Genomic DNA, 17392 nt, shown 5'->3' on the forward strand with positions numbered 1-17392 from the left:
GGTCGGTCCTGGGCTAGCTTGGGGGTTGGTGATGGGCGGAGTAGGGGCAAGGGGTCTTGTGCTGCACGCAGGCAAGGGCATCGCAGGGTGGCAAGTAATTGTGAAAGTTATCGTTTAAAGGGAAGGACGAGGCGGATATTACATGTGTAGCAACATCATATTGTTGGAGGTCACTCGTTGGTGAAGAGGCACGCAAGGTATACTGGAGGGATTAGGCATATATTTGTGAGTACGGAGCTGGTGGGGGCTCCCAGCAGAGGCGACCAGTAAATGGAGCGATTAAGGCATAGAATGTCATTAAGAGCGGTCCCAGTGAAATGTACGGGTGGTTGGGCTCAGGGTGATAGCAGGGTGCAAAAGAGAAACTGTGGTAGAAGGAAAGGGCACCATAGGGATTGGGGGGATGGGGCACCAACGCAGTCAGCCACAGAAGACCCGGCGTAAGGGGTAAGTGGCAGGAAAAAGGGGGTCGGCAGAGGAAAGGAATTGGTAAGACGAGGAGAACAGGGAGGGCGCATCAGCTTCGGGGTGCGAAGGTTAGGGGCTCTGCTGGGAGGGAGGGGGGGCTCGGGGAGGGACGAAGGGGTGGGGGGTGAGCAGGACAGGCGGCGATACCGAAAGAATGGAGGAAAGAGGGGATATTACATGCAGAGCCCATCATGTCGTGTGGATGGAACTAGATGGTGAATAAGCACTAGGCATGATGGAATTAAGGATGGATTGTGGATGAACTGGTTGGCTATGAAGGGCGCACAGCGGAGGGTAAGAGGGAAAGTTCACGTTGCAGATACTTGAAGACAGTAATTGAGCCGGGATGCATAAAACGTCATTAGGCGCTGTCTCTGGGAAGTTGACTGGGGTATAGGCTCTGGTGGGATGGCGGGATGCAGAAGCTAATAAGGGGTGGGGGACAGAAATAGCGCCAAAGGAAGTGGGGATGGGTCACTAACGCAGGCGGTCAAGTAAGACACGGCGTAAGGGGTGGATCAAGAACAAGAAAAAAGGGGGTCATCAGAGGATAGGGAGTGGTAAGAGTAGGAGGAGGCGAGACCTATTGCATTTTGAATGCTTGTTGTTTCTGTTAGTGGGCGGGCATTATCAGCCTCTCCACCCCCTAGTGTCTCCCTCTCCTGTCCTGTGTCTTTGCCCATCGAGTTTCAAAGCTTTATTCGACATTTGTCATAAAAGCATCCATCCTAACCCTATACAATAAATACTAAAGCTAAAAATACTTTTTTTTTAAAAACACATATTAAACAAGTGACAGTCGAAAACTTTACACAAATAAAATTTGTGCTTAATTCATAGAATTTGTTTTAAAAACTTTTAAAATGGGAGAGTATTTAAGACATGGCAACCATACTTCATTATGTTACATTTAGCAGTAATGTGCGGGTGCGGATTACCCAGGCCCAAGCAAGAAATTTTGCTACAGCAATCACAATGGGTGTAGAGCAGTCCGATTCTAATATTCTAAGTACTGTCGATTGACTGCGAGTGCCCATGTTTAAACAGACTGGCTTTAGCCATTTACGCCGTGGGCTGGCATATAATGGGCAACAAAACAGCAGATGGGAGATGTGCTCTATTTGGTCTTTACAATGATAACAATGTTCATCCAGGCGGGGACCAATGTTTCTTGAAAGCATTCACTGGAAGTGTTCCAACGCGAAATTGGAAGTATAATTTCCTATCATGCGGGCGTTCAATTATATCCCAGTATGCTTCGCATGATGGAAACATTTTGATGTCCAGGAAGCGAAATGACAAATTGGGTACGGATCCCTAGCAATACATTGTTAAATACACCATCTCCCAATACATTTATTTCAATTTTGTTTTCGATGGAAAACAAGCCACATCCCTGTTTCCCCATAGATGTTCCAGTTTTAACTTTACAAGTAGGCCCCGCAGTTCTTTTAACCATGCAATACAATGGAAACGATCACACTTGATAACCTCTAACAAAGCTGTGACATAGTGGCTTAGCTCTGGGGTCACCATCAAACGCCTCCAATACAGCAGTGGCCGTAGCCGAGCTATATCCTCAACATTTTTCCTGCCAAGGTCCAACTTTAATGAGATTGTGGGTGTGCTTTGTGGGGCCGTTACAAGCCCTCGCAAAAATCTATTTTCTGCCCGCCCCAAATCTCCTAGATTTGAAAAACCCCAAAGTTCGGAACCATATAAACAGGAGCTCAATACTTTCATGTTATAAATTTCAAGGGCACAGTTTATTGGTTTTGTCAGCGAGGCTCTGTGTTTGAGGGCGACTACGCCTGCAAGCTGGCAAAACTTTAATACTGCAGTGTTAAAATGCGATTTACATTTCATATCGCCCTGCAAAATAATTCCTAGATAGGAAAAAGCATCAACTTTCTCAAGTGGGGTACCCTTGTACGTTATCACACCTTTAAACTTGGGCTGTTGGTTAAGGCACATGAATTTAGTCTTGGTGGTGATCAATTCAAGGCCCCGACTATCGCAAAATTCACCAAAGGCATCAACCGCTTTTTGGAGACCGCTCGGTGTACGTGAAAGTAAAAGCGTGTTGTCCGCAAACATTAGGACGGGGACGTGTGCACCTGCTATGATTGGGGCGTCACTTGGAAATTTCTTCAAATGATCAACAATAACATTTATGTAAATTGAAAATAGTGTTGGGGCCAGGACACACCCTTGCCTCACCCCTCGCTCTACCGGAAAGGGCTCAGTCACTTCTCCCTGCTTGCCCCACCTAATTTTGGCAAAGTTATTTTCATGGAGGCGCACAAGCAGGGTGAGCAGTTCTTGGCTTATGCCTACATCAGCCAAGGTCTGCCACAGTTTTTCTCTTGGGACCAGGTCAAAAGCCGCTTTTAAATCCACAAAGACAGCGTACAATGTGCCCTTTTTTAGTGTAACATTTCTCCAATAGATGGCTATGAAGTAGAAAACTTGATCAACACTGCTGGTCAAGGGACGGAACCCTGCTTGATATGGTGACAGTATGCTTTTTTCATCAATCCATTGTTGTGATTTATTCTGGACTAAGCGCCCCATAAGTTTTTGCGCTGTGTCAATGAGACTAATGGGTCTATAGTTTTTGGCCTGAGTTTTGTCACCTTTTTTAAATATAGGGATGATTTCCGCTCCCTTCCATGAGGCGGGCACTTCCCCTCCCATAGCCACTGCATTAGCCAACCATGTAAAATAAGTGCACCATGAATTCCGGTCAGATAGGAACACATCTGCCGGGATTCCATCCATGCCCGGTGCTTTTCCCCCCGCTACACAATCCAAGGCCATACTAACATCTTTTTCATTAAATATTTGGTATTTGAAATGGATGGTTTGGGGGGGGGGATCCGAAATATGCATTGGGTTGCGGGCATACTGTGGCTGAAAAAACTCAGTCCATTTATTTTTAGCAACGTGGTTTTGTGGTTGTGCAGCTATCCCTCCCCTATCCCATTTTACTGTGTTCCAAAATAACTTGGAATCCTTGGCTGCGCAAGCCTGTTTCAGCTCGCACCAGCGTTCCTCGTCCCAACGTTTCCTGGCTTGTTTTTGGATCAATCTATAACTATCTCTCGCCTTCCTAACTGCTGTAGCATTACCCGTTCTCAATTCAGTACTTAGATTATGTCGTGCCAGTCTACAGCTCTTATCATACCATCCCTGCTTTGGTTGTTCTTTTTTATATCTGTTTGGATCTACAGTTTTAATGAAGAAGCTTTGAAGTTTACAGAAGAGGTTTTTGTGAACCTCCATCATGTAGTCCTGGAAGTTTGGGTTCCCATAGTGGGACTTAATGTTATTTACTTCCTCTGTCACTACTTTTTTGAGGTCCTCTAATTTCGCTACATCTTCAATCAACATTCTCCATTTCAAATGGCGTTGATTGTTTGAACACACAACATCTTGCTTCACCCGCTCATTTTTATTGACATGTTCTGTAGTCTCATGGTAAGAGTCAAAGGTCATGCACAGGGGATTATGATCGCTTTCTAATCTTACTTCCACAGCCATGTCTTTCAATTTGCTCCAGGCCCTTACATCTATTAAAAAATAATCAATTCTACTTGATGCACAGGCATTGTCAAATGTATTGCTCCCTTTTAGGTCAGAGGGCGTGCGCCCATTTACCGCTCTCAGTCCTCTTGCTAAGCAGAGACTCTTCAGCTGAATTGCAGCAGCACTCCATCTTTTAATAGCAGGCACCTCCAACTGAGGTATTCCCCACTTAATATCCTCCTCCTCGGCCAGAATCCTATCCTCTTCACCCAAGCGTTCAAAGGTGGTATTGAAATCCCCACCCACAATAATGTGAGGTTGAAGTGTTAGCAGTTCAACATCCTGTTCTAGAATAGTTACTACTTCTGAGGATTTACCGCCACCAACCCCCCTGGCATAAACATTAAACAGAGCGAGTTCTTGGCCGCTGTCCCATCTAATGTTAAGTGCTAAAATATCATTAGATGGTAAAGATCTTTGCGTTATTAAGCAATTCAGCGATTGACGGATCCAAATTAGTAGGCCTCCAGAGGGGCGTCCTAAGCGATTTCTGATTGCTGGTATGTGGAAGTTTAAGTACCCCTGGCGAAAAACTGGGTTTAGTGACCAAGTTTCTTGTAACATGATGATATCATGTTGGTCAATAAAGTCAACCCATTCTGGTGTAGCTATCTTGTTCGCTATACCTGCTATATTCCATGAGATGAGGGTCAAAGAAGGTTTTCCTAGGTGTGGCCCTGACTGGCCCATCTCCACATCATTTTCAACAGGGTCAACACTTATTATTTTTCCATCCTCAAATACTACCTCACTCCCTGCCGTTTCCCTTTTTTTAATTTTACCATATGGGTCTTTATCTACTTCTCCAGAATTTGAGATTCGAGATTCCCTATATCCTATTATCTGGTTATTAGATTGTGTGCATACCATATTATCTGCCATTCTATTGGTTTGCATTCTCTGTGGCTTGGCTGACAAATGTTGACATCTTGCGAGTCAATCGCATTCGTTTAGGTTGGATAAGGCCGAAAATCTGTTTTCCAGGTTCAACCCCCAGTTACAAATAGGACCATCCCTAGCCCTTCTGCTACCCACAACTGACCACTTGGTCCTTAGTACACTTGGATTTGCCACAAGTCCTCTTCTGCTATAGAAGAAGTCCAGCGTGAGTGGTATTATTTCTGCCGTTCTGCGTTGGGGGGGAATAGATTGAGCAGGATATCCGGTAGTACGTCAGGGCCCTTAAAGTTCAGTACCACACAGTCCCCCGCAAATTTCTTAGGTTTATTCCCTATCCACTTCACTCGTCTTGCTGTTAGCAAGTCCTCTGACAGCTTTTGTTTGCCCCAGGGAGAAATGTGCATGTTATTGCTCAACCATTGTAGTGTTTTATTTAGCAAGGATTCAGGTGGCTCAATCTGGCCTGTATTCAAGGGTGGCACGTTGGCAAGAACAAGAATCAAAGGTGAGGCTTCTACGATTAGCTCCACAGAGCCTGTTTCTAGATTTGGGCCAGGATCTGTAATATTCCCTGGGATTACTGTGGGGCCAACGGCTACAGGGTTATTTGGTTGCATGCCAAGATTTAATCTAGTTGGCTGAATGGGAGCTACTACGTCTACTATTCCCCCTAGTGGACTTTCCATAGATTGCTTTTCATCGATTTTGCCTAATACCAAATTCGGTATTTCCCCCACATTGTCATTAGTAGTTTTTAGGAGGGTCTCCAATTTATTAACTTTATCAGTGAGGTGGTCAATTTTAGACAGCAGAGGTTTAATTATCCGGTTTAGTTTAGTGTCCAACATACCCATGAGCTTCTTTATAATGGCGTCGTCCCAACCCATACTGCCATTATCTTCTTCCACTTTTCCTTCTAGGACACTCTTAATAGAGGGGGTTGCTGGTCTTTTCCTACTAGACCGCAGCCCTCCTCTTTTGGGAGGACTCTTAGTGGCCCCTCTGGCTGCTCTTGGCGCAGGAACAGGTGCCGGTGGAGATATGCATTCCTCGACTAACTCTAGGTCATGTAGGGAGACATCTAAATCATCCCCCACTGTTAAGTCTACATTAGTGTCTTGATTTGAAACCGTGGAAACATTTAGCAATAGTCTATCGGTATTATGTTGGGTAGATGGATCTATAGCATTTGTTGTGACCGAATCCATTAAATTCATACTTAAATTCTCCCTTTGGGAGGATGTTGGTGAGGTGATAAGTCCCAAGGAAGACCTCCGCTCGTTATTTATTTTTGCCACCACCTGCACTAAATAGTTGTACATGGTGTTGGCGGGAGCAATGGGGGTCTTTTGTTTAGACATATGCAAGGCTAGAAACAACCAGATAATATATATTGAGCTAATGCCCCTTACCAATGACGATGTATTTGCCCTTTTACCCAGGGACAGTCAGTAGAGAAGGCACGGATTTCTAGTTACCTCACAGTGCGATTTTGACAAGAGTCCTGGTCCAGTCCAGTCGTGGCCAGTCTTGGACTGTCTTAGACTGTCCGCCCTTTGTCCGGGCTTCGTCTGGGCGTCCCGCTCGCGTCCCGCGACACGGAGAGTGCCGTCAATTTGTAACGCCTCCGGGCGCGGTGACCCCAGTGATGGCTTCCGGGTCGCAGGGCAGGCTGAGAGGTGTAGTCTCCCTCTGCTTTGCGGCCGCGAGATGGACTACAGCGGCGGCGGGAGGGAGACCGATGCACAGCCAGGGAACTAAGGTTGCAGGCGGAGCAGCGATACCAGGCAGGATTCACTTCTTTGCTTTAGGCAGAGCACCCGCTCCACCAAGAGTGCCGTCAATTTGTAACGCCTCCGGGCGCGGTGACCCCAGTGATGGCTTCCGGGTCGCAGGGCAGGCGGCAGGCTGGGAGGTGTAGTCTCCCTCTGCTCTGCGGCCGCGAGATGGACTACAGCGGCGGCGGGAGGGAGACCGATGCACAGCCAGGGAACTGAGGTTGCAGGCGGAGCAGCGATACCAGGCAGGATTCACTTCTTTGCTTTAGGCAGAGCACCCGCTCCACCGAGAGTGCCGTCAATTTGTAACGCCTCCGGGCGCGGTGACCCCAGTGATGGCTTCCGGGTCGCAGGGCAGGCTGGGAGGTGTAGTCTCCCTCCGCTCTGCGGCCGCGAGATGGACTACAGCGGCGGCGGGAGGGAGACCGATGCACAGCCAGGGAACTGAGGTTGCAGGCGGAGCAGCGATACCAGGCAGGATTCACTTCTTTGCTTTAGGCAGAGCACCCGCTCCACCGAGAGTGCCGTCAATTTGTAACGCCTCCGGGCGCGGTGACCCCAGTGATGGCTTCCGGGTCGCAGGGCAGGCTGGGAGGTGTAGTCTCCCTCCGCTCTGCGGCCGCGAGATGGACTACAGCGGCGGCGGGAGGGAGACCGATGCACAGCCAGGGAACTGAGGTTGCAGGCGGAGCAGCGATACCAGGCAGGATTCACTTCTTTGCTTTAGGCAGAGCACCCGCTCCACCGAGAGTGCCGTCAATTTGTAAGGCCTCCGGGCGCGGTGACCCCAGTGATGGCTTCCGGGTCGCAGGGCAGGCTGGGAGGTGTAGTCTCCCTCCGCTCTGCAGCCGTGAGATGGACTACAGTGGCGGCGGGAGGGAGACCGATGCACAGCCAGGGAACTGAGGTTGCAGGCGGAGCAGCGATACCAGGCAGGATTCACTTCTTTGCTTTAGGCTTTGCCCATCGGCGGCGGTGATGCCACAGGTTTTACTTTATAGTCATTGTGCACTGATCTGTGATGTAACAGCTGTGTGGCTATGTTTGCGGAAGTGTGGATACAGTTTATTGGTTTATCTGTATCGTTGCATGCCTTTATGCAGTAATTACTGCAGATCGGCCGAGCCTCAGAGAGCCAAGCCCATGCATTGCTGCATCCACATGTGCAGAGGGTATTTTGGATATTGATGAGCGCCTATTATAGTTGACCTTGGTTTCCATAGCTGATTGTTTTGGGTCTGGGCCAGTGGCTGTGCCACCGGATTGATGCCTGTTTTTCCCGGCTTGCGAGGGGAAGAGAGCTGTACAGGTTTGTTGGAGGCCTGGGCGGCCTGCCGAAATTCAACTTGAATGGTTCAAGTTGAATTTGAAAGGAAACCAGGCAATTGTTTAATATCATGTGTCTGCCGAAGAATAAGAATATGTAGTAATATATCTGTGGCCAACGTGCTTATATCTATTGCCAATATATGGTTGAGGATATTTAATGAAGGTATCCAAAACCTTTTAAAGAAAAAAGATGTGTAACAACCGCATTGTGTATTGACCGTGAAGTATTATGAGCCTCAGGGGTACTGCGGTCAGTGCAGATGCGCTAATATTTTAAGAAAACACGTTTGGACTGTTTATCCGTTGGTGGGGGGAGAAAGAGCAACCCATTCGGTTGGCCCGTGGGCTTTCGAGCCCGGGCCGCCCGCCAGTCGACCACCTGATGCCCAATAGCCCTGGTTCAAGCACAAAAGGGTGCGCGGTCAGGATGTGCTTGCCCACCACCCCCGTGCTAATGCGGATGCGGCGAGGGCTGGGGCTGGGCAGCAGGGGCCTCTCCCCTGTTGTCACGGGCCCCTCTGGGCCGTAGTTCAATAGAGCTGTGTTAAGCTATGCCCCAACCTGGCAGTAGTGAGAGACCCTCTTATCCTGCTGCCCATTCTCACACGGCGACAGTAGCGTAGCAAAGGAGGTTTAATGGAGGTGTGTTTATTGCTTATTAAAAATGTTTCTGCCCTATTCAGAGCCATCGGCGGGATCAGAGGGGGAGGGGCGCACTGACGTCTACCACTGGTTTCTCTCGGGAGCTGAGAAACAATGGGCTGCGTGAGAGTGGCCCACGGCCCCAGGTGGGAATTCAGCTTGTGCTGTGGAGGTGCGTATTACGGCCAGAGCTGTTGGTTGTGCAGCTGCATCGGTGACCGTGAAAGGTAGCACTGGGGCAGGGGCAGTCACAAGTGAGAATGCTCTAGTACTGAGCCTGCTCATACATGACTGTAAGGTGGTGTGAGGCTAATGCGCCTGTGTTCGAATCCAGGTTTTGTACAGGCCGGAGTCTGTAAATTACCTATTCCAGGATCACCTAGCATCCGAGCAAATCTGACCCGCCTTACTTGCTCATTAGGCACTTTGGAATTGTCCCAATTTTTTTTATAGGTATGCGTTCCCAAAGCAATTCAGGGGAAATGTCGAAACTCGACAATTAACGCTTAGCCTCTGCCCTGCATCTGCGCGGGCTTACACCACAAGCACTATAAGGCATACCGAAGCCGGGCTAGAGCAGAAGGGGAAAGCAAGTTCTCACCGCACTGTCAGTGGATCACCAGCAGCATTAGGTGGAGTTTTTGGAGCAGGCAACAGGTACCCAGGCTTGCAGCAGAGGTCGGTCGGAACCCTACAGGACCTCTTGCTGCCATGGTGAAGGGTGGGGCCTGGACACAGTTGGGCGGGAGCGGGCTCAAGAGTAGCGGAAAACAGGACTTGAGGTGGCACACGGCACGGGAAAGGGGGCAGTAAGGTTGGGTGCAGGGGTAACAATTGTGAAGGGAGACTGTTTCTCAGATGGCTGGAGGTTCACGTTGGGAGGGTGCTGGTTGCGAAAGGGGGATCGGGAGCACATGCTTTATTAAATAAGGCAATAGTGGGGTAAGATTGGGATCCCAGGGAGAGGCCACTGGCCTGGGGGGCAATACTGTCGACATTGGGCCACTGGGAATAAGGTGCAGTTTTCGGTTTGGCTTAGGATCCAGTGGTCCTAGGCAAATTGTTTGATATCTTCGTTAAAGGACTTTGTCTGGGGTAATACAACGGGTAGTCCTGGGACAGACGCAGACACACTGAAAGGAACAATCAGATGAGCAGGACTGTGGGCAGAGTGGGCGATCCAAGTACAGAAACACATCAAATATTAAAAGGGTGGGTGGGGGCATACACCACAGCGTGGTATGGCACACCAAGGCAGGGCTACTGTGGAAGGGAAATCCAGTTTGTATATACGTCACTCCCCGCACTCTCAGCCTACTACCAACAGCAAGAGGGGGGGTTTCAGGGAGCAGTTAGTTACTATGCCTTGCATCATACGTTGGTCTGAACCCAACAGAACATTTTACGGCCATGGCGAAGGGCGGGGTATGGACCCAGTCGGAGAATGCAGTGCTCATGGGGCAGCAGGGAGGAGGACTGGCAGGTGGGGGCGTGGGCATAAGTTATGCAGTCTTGGTGCCTTCATCCTTCTAGGCCGGTAGGTTGGTGGCAATTCCTACGAGAGCTACGGACAAATGGGCGGGGTGGTGACGGGGTGCGGTCTGGGAAGGGAGGTGATTGCGGTAAGGAAGGCAGGGAGGACCGGGGGTTCTTGGCGGTGGTGTGGCCTTCAAGGGGGCAGGGAGTGTATAGTGGGAAACTGGACACTTGGGGATGCAGGTCAGGTTTGGGCAAATGCTGGTCCGCGGTTGGGAGATATCAGTATGGCTAATTTGGATGAGTGAGTGATGTGGGGAAGGTCACAGGTCACGGAAGGAGGTGTAGGAGGAATGGGGATATGGGTGATGCATGGGGAAGGAGATAGAATCCCGGACTGCAGGAGGCTAACGTTGGAGGGTACGGATGTCCAGGAGGGAGTAACAGGAGTAAGGTTGGACGGAGAAAACAAGACGGAGGGCATTGCTGTGGGGAGGGGGAGGAGAAAAGCTACACGGCCGCAGCAGGGGGCGGAGCGGGGAGAGCGGCGATGAGGGAGAGACACGGCCTGGCGGCTGTGAATAGTGTGAAGCAGCAGGGGCCTTTGAAGTGAAGCTAAGCTTCACTTCAAAGGTGTGGGAGGAGTGCTGCTGGGGAACAGATGGCAATTTGATGATGTGTACGTGCATTTTAGGTCAATGCGCTTGCGCATTGACCTAAAAGCGCACGGGCAACGCATCAAATCGCCAGTCTAGGTAAACCTTGATTAAGCCCCTATAGTCTCGCTCAATGCGCATGCGCATTGAGAGGCAAGACCTAAAAAACGACAGTACCCATGAACACTTGGGTATCACCTGACATACCATAGAGTCACCAGTATAAAAGGACACCTAGAGAATACCACATCCTCTTCCTTTGCTGCTCCACAGCCAGTTAAGTGCATTTTCATGGTAACTGCTTTATTTGCTGTATTGCTTACCTTCTTGTGTAATTTGAGCTTTGTTTGCTGGCGTTTCTGATCGCGCTTTGTATGCTCTTTGCCGCTGTGTTCGCTGCCCTTTGCGGCGTTTTCTTTACTGCATTTGTTGCTTGTTCACCGTCTAGCGTAATTACAGCTCAGCGATTTCTTTTTTCTTTCCTTCCGCATTGCGGGAAGCGTGTGCACACCTCCCCGGTCCGGGCGCCTCTTTCAGTGTGTGAAACGGGAGACTGGGGCTAGGGGGTTCGCGCTCGGTGCGCGAGTGCTCCTCTTGGTGTTGGAACGGGCAGCCGTTTCCGCGCATGCGCGGCAGCCATTTTGATTGTTTTTCTCCGTAATTACATGGAGTTTGACACGAAGGAACACGTCTTTGACGCATATTGCCCACTGCCCGTCCTCTTTTGGCCCCAATTACGGCCATTTGCATAAATATAGCATTGGGCTGTATAATTATCATAGGCACTGCCTAGAGTGGCTCATTTTTTACGCAAAGCCCTCCCTTCAAATTTAACTTCATTAATACAGGTTCTGCCTGTCCTTTGCTGGCTTGCTTTGGGGTTCAGTCACTTTCCCTGCATTGTGCCTTTGGCATATTTGATTTTTTCTCCTCTGTGGGCATTTGGTCGTTACACTTGGTGTAATAATGGGCAACTACTATGATGAGGATGAGTACTATGATGACGAGGACGCCTCTTGTTCCATGGAACAAGATTTAGTGGAGGCTTTGGACCAGGGAGTCTAACATTCTGTTAATAAAGCGCTTGATCGCACAATTGCCCCTTTGAAGCGACATCTTTCGGATTATGCACAGCAACAGGGCTGGCTTCTGTCTTCTTCTGGTCGTTTCTCTAAATCTCCAAGTAATCCCCATGCTTCTGATTTTCAAAAGTTGGCTAAAACTTTTTCTAGTGGCCGTTCTACTGGTAAATCCTTCAAAGAGACCTCTGCGGCGCAGTTTCAACAGACCGACTCTGATGAGACTCTTTCCACTTCCTCTTCAGATCACGATGAGCCTCCTCCATTAAAGAGAAAACGTAAGGAACATTTCGTGGATGTGCCTTCGCATCCTCAACTCCTCATGTTCGAACCTTCAGACATTATTCAACCAAATTCTTCTTCTTGGCTTCCATCCCCTGCTGTCGCCGAATATGTTCAAGCTCATATTCGGCAGCCTTTTGAGAAGGATGTCAGGGCACGCCTCTATTCGGCGTGTCCCCGCCCTGATTTGTCTGATAAGTTGGCTGACACGCCTGAAGTTGATCCTACGATGGTGACTTATCTCAAGAAATATGCGAAAGATCCCAAAAAAGGCATTGACAGGGCTTGGCTTTCCTGCCAAGATAAGTTGCTGGATCTTTTAGGTCCCCTTACGAAGATTTTGGATCTAGGCTTTCGTGCCAAGGAATCTTCCTTTGCTGTGGATCCTGATGATTTTATTGAATGGCCGTAAAGGGCGATTTGTCAATTGGGAAATGCCAATTGCGCTATGTCCTGCGAGCGTCGTCGCTCCATTTTGCTGAAACTGGATCCCAAGCTGGCTCAATTGTCCTCTTCAGAATCTGGTCCGTTGGCGCAAGGCTTGTTGTTTGGTCAGCCTTTCCTCAAGGAATTAACAAAATGTGTTGCTACTTTTAGTGGCCTGGATAAGGTGCAGGCATCCTTGCGGAGGGCTTTTCGCCCGGTTTTCACCAGGGCCGGTCGATACAGGGGACGATCGTCCGCCCGTGGTTCCAATCAAAATTCCAACCGTGGTTTTCAGTCGCCTTGTGGCTATCACACCAGGGCCAATTTCTATCCCTCCCGTAAAGGACGAGGAAATTATAAGAAAGGACGCTACGGCGGAAACCAGGGAGGACTTCAAGATTCCAATACTTCAGGTGAGGTTGATCCCGGCGTCGGAGGTGGTATTGGGGGGCAGGATTCCGTTTTTTCTAGACAATTGGCAATTGATCTTCAACGATGCATGGGTGTTGGAAACGGTCCGAGTTACAAGATAGAATTCTATCATTCACCTCTTCAGTCCCACCTTCCACTCCCTCTGGTTTTTTCCCTTCCAGAACAAGAGTTCATTTCTGCGGAGGTCGCCTCTCTTCTACAGAAAGGGGCCAACTCCCTTAGCTGTTCCGGGATATTGCCATACCATATACTCTTAAGTGCATGATAATCCTCCTGGTTACTTGCTAACTTTGGTTTGGCTTTATCAAAACATGTCAAGTAAGGTGTCATACGAATTGGGATACTACCCCCTTGCCAATTCTGGTGACGGGGGTAGCATTCCACCCTTCTAGAGGGACACGATATGTACATAACCTGAACCCCGGTTAAAGTTAACTCGAGCCTCAGCATCACAAAATGGATGCTGCCACCACAGCACAAGTCTGACCTCCTGCTGCTGGGAGTCCTTCCAGCAAGGGAGGCTTGGACAAAGGGTTTCCTACCTTGGGAGGTGCGAGCACCACCCCAGACAGGATTTTGTGTATTGGGTAGGACAGGGCTGAATAGAATGAGACATGCCTGGGGCACACAAGGTGTCCCGGTGCATAAGCCAGTCCAAACTGGTGCTGGGGCTTTCCAGCCCCAGTCCTGGCGCAGAGCTGGACTAAGGAAAGGGGGTGTAACCAGAGGAGGGACCTAGCAGGTTATCCGGCCCCTAGATTGAGAATAAGAGTAGGAGCTGTGTCCAAAGACTTCAGATCATCCTGAACTCGACTTGAAATTAAGAAGAAAACTGGACTTCGACATTCTGTTGCACAGAAGACTAAAGAGCATCTCCCTTGTGGCCAAGGAGTGACCACCCTGTGAATACAGGCACCATCCAGCAACTCGAAGTCTGCTTTGCCGCCGCCTCCCGCCGGAGCCCAAGCCCAGAGCTCAACAAGACCCGGATTCTCAGACATCTCAGAGCCCGATCCACAGTCCCTGAAAAGAAGAGACCTGTGGAGGCACCGAGAGACGTGGGACCGGCCATCCTGGAATATTCACGAGAAGCTGACTGCGCAGCACCCGAGGCACCCTCGATGCTGTGCTTTAGGGTTTGAGAAGCCCCACCACCGAGCAGCATCTGCACCGAAGATCAGCCCCCCAGCATCTCCACGATCTGCGTGGGGCCCTTTTGCATTTTGCCACTTGACGCTTCATCCCTATTACTGGCCCATTGGCTAGGGGCCATCTTGGCGCCGAAATCCGAAATCAACACTGCTGGTCTGGTTGCTCCAGACTGGCCCTCGCTCCTGTAAAAAGGAGCAGCCCCTCTGACCTTGCTGGTCCGAGTGAGAAGCTTGCATCGTTTCCTGCGTGGCTTGCATTAGCCAAGACCTGTTTGCTCAGATCAAGAAGCCAACACCGCCATCAGCTAGAGCCTTTATGGGACAGCTCGTGACCAACGCCTGGACGTCCTCGACCTCTTCGTGTCCACGTGGCTGCAGAGACAATCTTCACTTCTTCGCCTGTTTGCACCCGACATCGCCTGGTTCCATCCTGGTTCCATGGTAGTCACTGGCTAGTGACTTTGAACATTTTCCCCTCTGCTTTCAGGTCTTCACCTCTTCAGATCCACCCTTGGATCCACTGGAACTCTCCACGTCGACCCGCCTGCAGCATCTTCATCTACAGGCTCCATAGACCAGCGCGACAAAACCCGACACACTTTGAGACATATGCACCCGCTTCCTGTGGGTGAGGTAACCCTGGCACTCCGGTGCTCCTGAGTATCAATACACCTCTAGTGTCTATGTTCCAAGTTGCTAGGTTCTAGGTCATCCGGAAGGTTCCCTTTGCAGTAACTTTGTAACTTATACGCACCCTTGACTTTGCATTTGTGTATGCGTGTGCTTTAAGCGCTGCACCCGAGTCCCGCGGGCCTTTCCCGACTTAGTCACTGCTAGTCCAGATCAGCTCCAGCGATTCCCCAGGCCATAGGCCTACTTCCTTTCCGATTGGTGGTACTTATACCACTATTTTAGTATATGGTTTAGGTGGCCACTAGGGCTCATCCATATTGTGCAACTTTTGTATATTTAAACTGTGTTTTGTTTTAACGCATTTGCTTCTGTGCTCATAAAGAGTATAGGGGATACTTGTAGTAAATAAATATACATATATTTTCAATATATATCTGTGTGGTGTCCTTTCAGCTTGCTTCACATGCCTTTACAGAGTTTAGCCTGCTTTGTCCACACTACCTCTAGTATAGCTGGTCTATAAGGTTGACTTACAACCAATCATCATAAGGGTTGCTTGGCATGGTACAAGGTGATCACTAGAACTAGTGAGCATCATATACCAGGCCAACTTCTCACATCCATCTTTTGCGGGATCTTCTTCGAGAAGGGGACTGGATGGTCCGTCTCGATCTAAAGGACGCTTATCTCTGGTTTCCGATTTACGGTCCACATTGCCGGTACCTACAATTCCAATGGCAGGGGACTTGGTTTGAATACAAAGTTCTCCCGTTCGGCCTCTCGTCAGCACAAACCTTCTGAGGCCCATTGTGGAATCCGTGCGAGCACAGGGAGTTCAGATGATTATTTATTTGGACGACATTCTGATTATGGCAGATTGTCCTCAAAAGTTGATGCAGCACTTGGAGTGATCCATCGATCTCTTACAGTCTCTGGGTTTTCTGGTGAATTCTCAGAAATCAGTCTTCCATCCTTCTCAGTCGATAGACCTTCTGGGTTTCCAGGTCAATTCCCTCACATGTCAACTCCTCTTGCCCAAGCAAAAGATTAGCTACATCAAGAGGGAATTGACTTCTGTTTTGTCCAAACAGAGTGTGTCGTTGATGTCCTTAGCACGGATTGTCGGTCTGTTGGATTCCTCGATTCAGGCGATTTTTCCGGGCCCCCTTCACTACCGGGCGCTCCAACGTTTGAAGATTCGTCATCTCCAGAAAGGCCTTCCCTACTCAGATCTGGTTCCTCTTTCAGAGGAGGTGTGAGAAGTTGGCCTGGTATGTGATGCTTACTATTCTAGTGAGCACCTTGCACCAGTCCAAACGACCCTTGTGGTGATTGGTTGTAAGTCAACCTTATAGACCAGCTATCCTAATGGTAGCATGGACAAAAGCAGTCTTAGGCTAAACTCAAGAGGGCATCTGAAACCAGCTGTTTTACCATATGAAATCCCTTTAATACCAAATGAAAGGACACCACACAAGTTATATATTATAAAATATATGTATTTATTACTAGAATAATCCTCTGTACTCTTTATGAGGGCAGAAGCACAAGCATTAAACAAAGAACTTCTTATAACATACAAAAGTTGCACAAATATGGATAGGCCCAGGTGGCCCCTAAAACCATATACTAAAATAGTGGTATAAGAACCACGTCACGAACAATGGTAAGGCCTAGGGCTTTGAGAATCGCTGGGGCTACACTGGACTAACAGCAGTTAGGACGTGGGAGGCCCACAGGATGCGGGTGCAGTGTCTACAGGCACACGCGTGCACCAATAGAAGTCAATGGTGCGTAAAAGTTAGAAAGTTGCAGTTTTGGAAGTCTTCCGACTGGACTAGAACTTAACCACTTAAAACTAGGACACTAGGGATGTAAATCTCTACAGGAGCTCCGTAGTGTTCTCGTTACCTCACCCACAGGAAATGGGTGCATAGGTGTCAAAGTGTGTCGGGTTTCGTCGTGGAGTTCTATGGAGCCTTGGTGAAAAGATGCTGCAGGTGACCAGGAGAGAAGAGTCCGGTTGGATCCAAGGGTGGATCGAAGATGTAGAGTACCTGAAAGCAGAGGGGACATGTTGGACTTGGCCCTTATGGCAGGTTCACCCCTAGACTTTTTGCTTGTAATGGTGACCTGGTGATGGTGATTTTTGGGTTCTGCGCACTTTCACTGTGTCCCAGTGGAAAGTGCGTGCGCACTCTGAGTGCATGTGATGAGATAGGCCTGCCCTCCCATAGGAATGCATGGGGAATGTATGTGTCCCTGGTAGTTCCTGATGCGGGGGGTGTACAGGTTCGAATCTGATATGTGCGAACTCGTGAGAGTGCATGCTTCGCAATGGTGTGTGTTGCATGAGTGTGTCATATGTAGAAATGCCACTTCTAGGACTTGGCATATTAATGTAAAATATGCCTGGCGTGTGATTGGCTGGAGCTGGCTGGTGAGCCTGGCTCCAGGAAGGCTGGATGGGTCTGCCCGGTGGTGAGTGGGAGATTAGCATGCTGATGGCTGGGGAGGAGTGTACCTGTGGCCTGATTGAGGCTGGGTTTTCC

This window comes from Lissotriton vulgaris, chromosome 7 (assembly GCF_964263255.1).
Source record: "Lissotriton vulgaris chromosome 7, aLisVul1.2, whole genome shotgun sequence".
NCBI classification, from domain to species: domain Eukaryota; kingdom Metazoa; phylum Chordata; class Amphibia; order Caudata; family Salamandridae; genus Lissotriton; species Lissotriton vulgaris.